Genomic DNA, 7,817 nt, shown 5'->3' on the forward strand with positions numbered 1-7,817 from the left:
TCGCTTTGGTTGCATGATAATTAAAAGTGTAATCTCCATCGCGGTGAAATTTGCCTTCCCACCCGGCTCACCACGGCCGGACTGGACAGAATTTGCTGGTTTCCTTAAAACACTGGACTCCGATTTGATGACCATGGAAACTGTTTACAAGATGGCAACAGATAGGAGCTTGTGCATTAAGTACAAATCAGAAACTGCAATGCAGCACGCATTTCAACGGAATAAGGATGGCGTCAAATCCCTCAACACCAGTGGCAAATTGGTGGAGCTGTGTATGTTGATAGCAGGAATCGACTTACATTATGTGAGAATTTTCGATGTCCCTCCCGAGGTTGAAGATAAGGAACTGTCGTCGGCACTTGGAAAGTACATGGAACAGTGGTGGAGAAATTTAGGCTTTTGATCTTCACACAAATTTTCAGGCCAGCCATGTTGTGTAATGTACCAATATGAAATAGCTGTTGTAATACCAGGAGGAAAACTCTGCAGAGGATTCAATATAAAATTTTGAAAATGATTCTGAAACTTCCTCCCTGGTATACTGCCTATAAACGCATGTCAGTCCCATGTTTGCTGGATTTCCTATTCACATGGGACAATTATGCGTTTATGGGCAGTATAGTACTAATGAGTTACACAGAATATCCAATGTTGAAACATTGGAACAAATGTCAAATAAAATCTATATAAATAAAAATGGAGTGGTGTTTGTATGTCACGAAATAACTTCAGAACGGGACACCCGATTTGCACAATTCTTTCACTGTTGTCTTCTTGAAGGGTTCCGACGTGTTCGTGTGACGGAAAAGTTTAGGGCAGTTGTCGGAAAATTTGGTAAAACGGGGGAGTACTAATATGTCATTTTGTGTGAGAGATTCCATGGCATTTTTCAACAGCCTACTTGATGGCAAGACAAAGTTTGCCGGGACCACTAGTAATTAATAATTTTAGACAAAAATCGTGGCAATCTTCTATTGCTACGATTAATGCGTTACATATTTAGGTTAAGGTGAAGATGCAACGAAGCCAAACCTCAAATTTTCAAGAGCAAAAAGCTAGAGAACCTGACAACCGTTCGCACTGAAAATTTGATCGATTGGTCACCACCAACGAGTGACTAGTGAGTTAAATGTTCAGCACAAACGGTTGTCTGGTTCTCTAGATTTGTACTCTTGAAAATTCGGTTTGACTTCGTTTTTTTTCTCTTATAAGCAGGTGAAATCAACTCACCAGTAAAAATTCGTGTAAAAATTCGTAACTGCTATGGCCAATGAAATGTAATATGTTGTTAACAAAATGTAAATACCGTGATGCATCAATACCCGGACGCTTAAGCTGAGACATATGTTCAACCCCCGTTTTAAACCATTTTTTATCGAATAAGATTTGAGTTCATTATTGCTACATATAATTTTATACCTGAACTTGATAAGAAAATAAAATTTTATGATAAAATTTATGATAATACCATGAAAATCATTGAAACAATCAAGCTTGTCTTGTCCTTAAATCCGGACACCAGAAGCATTACTTGTTTATAAATCCAGATACTTGTGAATCATAATCCGGACAGTGCTCTTGCACAATGGAATACTGCATCAGAATTCATAAAAAGTGTATAATCATTTAATTTTATGTCTCATTTATAAACATTACATGCAGGAATGTGATCTATAATGCTTTTGTTAACGAAATGGTTATAAATTTTTGGTTCGATTACCTCAACTGCATCCGTACATATGGGGCTGGGCGCTTGTCGTTAGAACCTCCGAAATATTTGAGTCACACTGCTTTTCAGAGCATAAAACTGCATTTTATTCACTAATAACACCTGATTGAAAATATTTGTAAGATTTCTTTCAGATATATCCTTAAATATTCACTCACAGAAGTAAAACACAATACTTTAGAATGGTGTCCGGATTTAAAACCACCTGCTGACAATCCCAGACAGTCTCTTTTACACCATTATATGCGTATTTACACGAGCTTCACGAGTGTAGTGCTTCCGAATACATGAATTAATGTTTATTTTACTGTTATATTCAAAATACGTTGTGCATAATGTAAATTAAACACATATCTGTCAGCTGAACATAAACGCACGTTCTTCGCTACTTCTACCGGAATGATTCACAATGCAACAAAAAAACACGTCCAACACGAAAGACTTTTTTGTTTTGATTATTATTAATTATTAGGCAATGGTAGCTAGATTACGAATGATTGTAAAATGATCAGCAAAAATGGAAGTAGATATTATGAATAAAATTTACCACTACAATATTTAATTCACCAATAATTGATGTATTTTACCAGAGTGTCCGGATATTGGTACCGTCTGGATTTTGATTCACCACGGTAAAAGCTTAATTTTTTATACCAAATTAGGATGATAGTGTTGTCTAACACAGAACACTTAGGTAAGCTACCCCGGGGCAAGTGAGAATCCGGGGTAAGTGGGGCGTTTCGTCATAGCTCAACTAGGAAAAGTTTTTCATGGGGGTATTCTTCTAGAAAGTTGAAGATACAATGACAAGGAATGTTACCATGTGGTTCATGTAACAGTTGTCAGTTCAGCGCCATTTTCAACTTGCATGATAAGTTGTGACACGTTTCACGTCTTGCATTGACTCGCAAAAAATAAATGTGTTTTAAATCGAATTTCCATCAGTAAGCTATATTTTTAAGTATTATTACAAGCTGCTAACGATAAACCAGTATTTTGTTTTCATTTCATATGAAATTTTCGATGGTCTATCTTACCCCAAAATATATTTGTACTTGGGGTAAGTGGGACCTATCAAAACAAAAACCAGAATCAAAACTTTTCGTACACGTTTCATTCCTAGAGAGTAGCACTAAAACATTCAAACAAATGATTTTTATAAAAAAAAAGATCAACCTACGTAATTGCATAAGAGGGAGAAGAAAAGGGTTATTATTCTATATTTTTTATTTTTGAAATACGACTTCAAAATTGAACAAACACACAGCTGAAATTTGAAATGCATCATGATAACGGTTAATTTTATATTTTATTCGAACTTTATTTGTCATTTCTACCAAGTTAAGTAGTGATGGAAAACAATTCCATCCCATAAGGTGGTTTTCTGCCATGCATATAAATAATAACAAAACATATTTATAATTTCGTCAATTATTGATTGTTTATGCGCTACATTTTAATTAACAACTTATAAATGATATATTTTGACCATGTTTAAATCCTCTTTACGCTTTTATTGAGGAATTTTCTGTTAATATTAAATGTGAGGCAATATACTATTAAATAAAGGGTTTCTTTCTAAAACGTAACGTATTTTATGGTTGCTCCCTTATGTACATCAAATATGTACTTAAAATTAAAAATCTATGACTTATTAATCCTATTATTGTAATGCTTGACTTACTGATGTGGATTGACAAGCGTTGGGCAAATTTGGCCAGAACATCGATGTTACTGAATCGATTCAAATTCGATACCGTAATCCGGGGTAACATTGATCAGTTTTTTGAGTTTTTCTTAAATTTTTCATTTCGCAATACTAATGTTACAAGTTTTATATTTTTTAAACAAGTAATGGCTCACCGCTTCTAACTTTATACTTTATTTTATTTTTCGAAAGATTTAAACATGTTTAAAAAAATGTTTCAAGTGATTTTTTGATTTAGCTGATATGGGGTAACATTGATCACCCAAGTAAACAACGTTCGGTAATATTGGAAATATCGTTACTTAATAAAATCATGGCCCCTGAAGCCGAATATGAAGACCATACTCTTACAAGTCATTTACTTCTTTAGTTATTTCAAAATTAAAAATACCTTAAATCGCGGAATACGCCTAAAGGTAGGCAATTTCCTAAGGAAATTCTACATTCTTAATTGTAATTGTATAAACTTATAAAAGATTTGGCAACGGAATCGTTTTCGGCGATGCCATATTTAGTAACAACTGCATTTTTCTCGATCACATCGTCCGCATAACTCATGTGAGACATGAATTTTCGGTAGTGTCAGTGAAAATGATTGAAATCATTGTTTCAAGAAGTTGACGAATTTACGCGTGAAGTAAACGCAATTTTGGCAAAAACCTTAATTTTCATTAGCTTATGAATATAAGAAAGAGAGCCACCATTCATGATTCGAACATGTTTCTTCAATAAATCTTTATTTGAACTTTTAACGAGATGAGACATTCCGATCAATTTTACTCCGCTGATCAATGTTACCCCGGATTACGGTACGTCAAATCGATTCACCAATTTAATCGAATCATTTGAATCGATGTTTCTGAATCGATTCAATTTTCAAGCTCATATGAAAAATTTAAAAAATATGCTCTGCAAATAAGACTAAATGAATTTGCATACAATTTTTAATATTCCTTAAATGAATAACGTTTATAATTGAAAATTATATATCAATCACCTCAAGTCTGCTGCAAAGCTAGGCTTATGGCTCATCAACTCATTCAAAAATCTTATCAATTTAATCCTTTCGAATCGAAACAAAAAATCGAATGAAGAAAATCGATTAACTCGATTTTGAGGGCTCCTAACATCGATTAAAAAAATCGATTAATCGGAACGAGATAATCGATTTTCAGAACATCGATTCAAAATCGCCCATCGCTAGGATTGACGCATGAAACTGGATGTGTCCCACTTGCCCCGTTTAGCGAGGCAACTGCGTCCAATGGCTCATGCTAAAACTTTCTTCCAAGGTTTTCACAATTTCGAAATTATTCGATTAGTTTCATGCACACACCAGCAAATATGTTGCCAAAACGTGATTGTGTTGTTGGATTTGAAAAATATTGACATTTGAAAATGTTATTGAACAGTTTGTTTGAACTATCGTTTTTTTTCGTTCCCACTTGCCCCGCGGTACCTTATAAGAAATTAATGTAATGTTGGAATAGTACCATAATTTAATAAACAAAAACGAAGTGTGTCGTGACTTTACGTCCGATGTCGCATAAATCCGTTTTAAAACTGATTTGTTTACGAGAATTCAAGCGTGCTCAAACCCTTCACAAGCCTTGTGTGCATTCGAACCCTTTTCGGGCCTTGTGCGCATTTAAAACCTCGTAATTCCAAAAGCTTTTTTTTATTTTAATTTTTTTTTACTCTATTACATCTATTCTCTACATTCACCTTCTCCTCTACCCTCTTTGATAATGTAAATAATATTTCCACATGAATGGAAAGCTCACTTCAAAAATGACAAAAAAAAGTTTATGTATTTAAAATATATTGTTTATTTTTTTCATGATATCTTCAATTACTCATATAATCTAATTTTACATGTTATTGATTGTTTGAGCTTACCAGGCTCGAAGCATCCCTTTAGCAGAAAAATTAGAAAATGTTCTATGATATCCTCAGATCATCTCATTTAACATGTTCTAGCGCACTACAAATAGCTCACTCTGATTTCAATCATGCTATTTCGGATTGAGCTTGCCAGGCTCGAAGCATCCCTTTAGCAACATCATCAGAAAATATTTATCAATTTCTTAAAACCATCTCATTTGACATGTTCTAACGCACTACAATTAACTCACTCTGATTTCAATCATGCTATTTCAGATTGAGCTTACCAGGCTCGAAGCATCGCTTTAGCAGTAAAATCAGAAAATGTTCATCAATTTCCTAAAATAATCTCATTTGACATGTTCTAACGCACTACAAATAGCTCACTCTGATTTAAATCATGCTATTTCGGATTGAGCTTATCAGGTTCGAAGCATCCCTTTAGCAGCAAAATCAAAAATGTTCATCAATATCCTTAAATTATCTCATTTGACATGTTCTAACGCACTACAAATAGCTCACTCTGATTTCAATCATGCTATTTCGGATTGAGCTTACCAGGCTCGAAGCATCCTTTTAGCAGTGAAATCAGAAAATGTTCATCAATTTCCTAAAATAATCTCATTTGACATGTTCTAACGCACTACAAATAGCTCACTCTGATTTCAATCATGCTATTTCGGATTGAGCTTATCAGGCTCGAAGCATCGCTTTAGCAGTAAAATCAGAAAATGTTCATCAATAAATCATCTCATTTGACATGTTCTAACGCACTACAATTAACTCACTCTGATTTCAATCATGCTATTTCGGATTGAGCTTACCAGGCTCGAAGCATCCCTTTAGCAGCAAAATCAGAAAATGTTCATCAATATCCTTAAATCATCTCATTTGACATGTTCTAACGCACTGCAATTAACTCACTCTGATTTCAATCATGCTATTTCGGATTGAGCTTATCAGGCTCGAAGCATCCCTTAAGCAGTAAAATCAGAAAATGTTCATCAATTTCCTAAAATAATCTCATTTGACATGTTCTAACGCACTATAAATAGCTTACTCTGATTTCAATCATGCTATTTCGGATTGAGCTTATCAGGCTCGAAGCATCCCTTTAGCAGCAAAATCAGAAAATGTTTCATGATATCCAAAAATCATCTCATCCTACATGTTTTAACGCACTACAATTAGCTCACTCTGATTTCAATCATGCTATTTCGGATTGAGCTTACCAGGCTCGAAGCATCCCTTTAGCAGCAAAATCAGAAAATGTTCATCAATATCCTTAAATCATCTCATTTGACATGTTCTAACGCACTGCAATTAACTCACTCTGATTTCAATCATGCTATTTCGGATTGAGCTTATCAGGCTCGAAGCATCCCTTAAGCAGTAAAATCAGAAAATGTTCATCAATTTCCTAAAATAATCTCATTTGACATGTTCTAACGCACTACAAATAGCTCACTCTGATTTCAATCATGCTATTTCGGATTGAGCTTATCAGGCTCGAAGCATCCCTTTAGCAGCAAAATCAGAAAATGTTTCATGATATCCAAAAATCATCACATCCTACATGTTTTAACGCACTACAATTAGCTCACTCTGATTTCAATCATGCTATTTCAGATTGAGCTTACCAGGCTCGAAGCATCCCTTTAGCAGCAAAATCAGAAAATGATTCATGATATCCAAAAATCATCTCATCCTACATGTTCTAACGCACTACAATTAGCTCACTCTGATTTCAATCATGCTATTTCGGATTGAGCATATCAGGCTCGAAGCATCCCTTTAGCAGCAAAATCAGAAAATGTTCATCAATATCCTTAAATCATCTCATTTGACATGTTCTAACGCACTACAATTAACTCACTCTGATTTCAATCATGCTATTTCGGATTGAGCTTATCAGGCTCGAAGCATCCCTTTAGCAGCAAAATCAGAAAATGTTTCATGATATCCAAAAATCATCTCATCCTACATGTTTTAACGCACTACAAATAGCTCACTCTGATTTCAATCATGCTATTTCGGATTGAGCTTACCAGGCTCGAAGCATCCCTTTAGCAGCAAAATCAGAAAATGTTCATCAATATCCTTAAATCATCTCATTTGACATGTTCTAACGCACTGCAATTAACTCACTCTGATTTCAATCATGCTATTTCGGATTGAGCTTATCAGGCTCGAAGCATCCCTTTAGCAGTAAAATCAGAAAATGTTCATCAATTTCTTAAAATAATCTCATTTAACATGTTCTAACGCACTACAAATAGCTCACTCTGATTTCAATCATGCTATTTCGGATTGAGCTTATCAGGCTCGAAGCATCCCTTTAGCAGCAAAATCAGAAAATGTTTCATGATATCCAAAAATCATCACATCCTACATGTTTTAACGCACTACAATTAGCTCACTCTGATTTCAATCATGCTATTTCAGATTGAGCTTACCAGGCTCGAAGCATCCCTTTAGCAGCAAAATCAGAAAATG

This window comes from Aedes aegypti, chromosome 2 (assembly GCF_002204515.2).
Source record: "Aedes aegypti strain LVP_AGWG chromosome 2, AaegL5.0 Primary Assembly, whole genome shotgun sequence".
Lineage (NCBI taxonomy): Eukaryota > Metazoa > Arthropoda > Insecta > Diptera > Culicidae > Aedes > Aedes aegypti.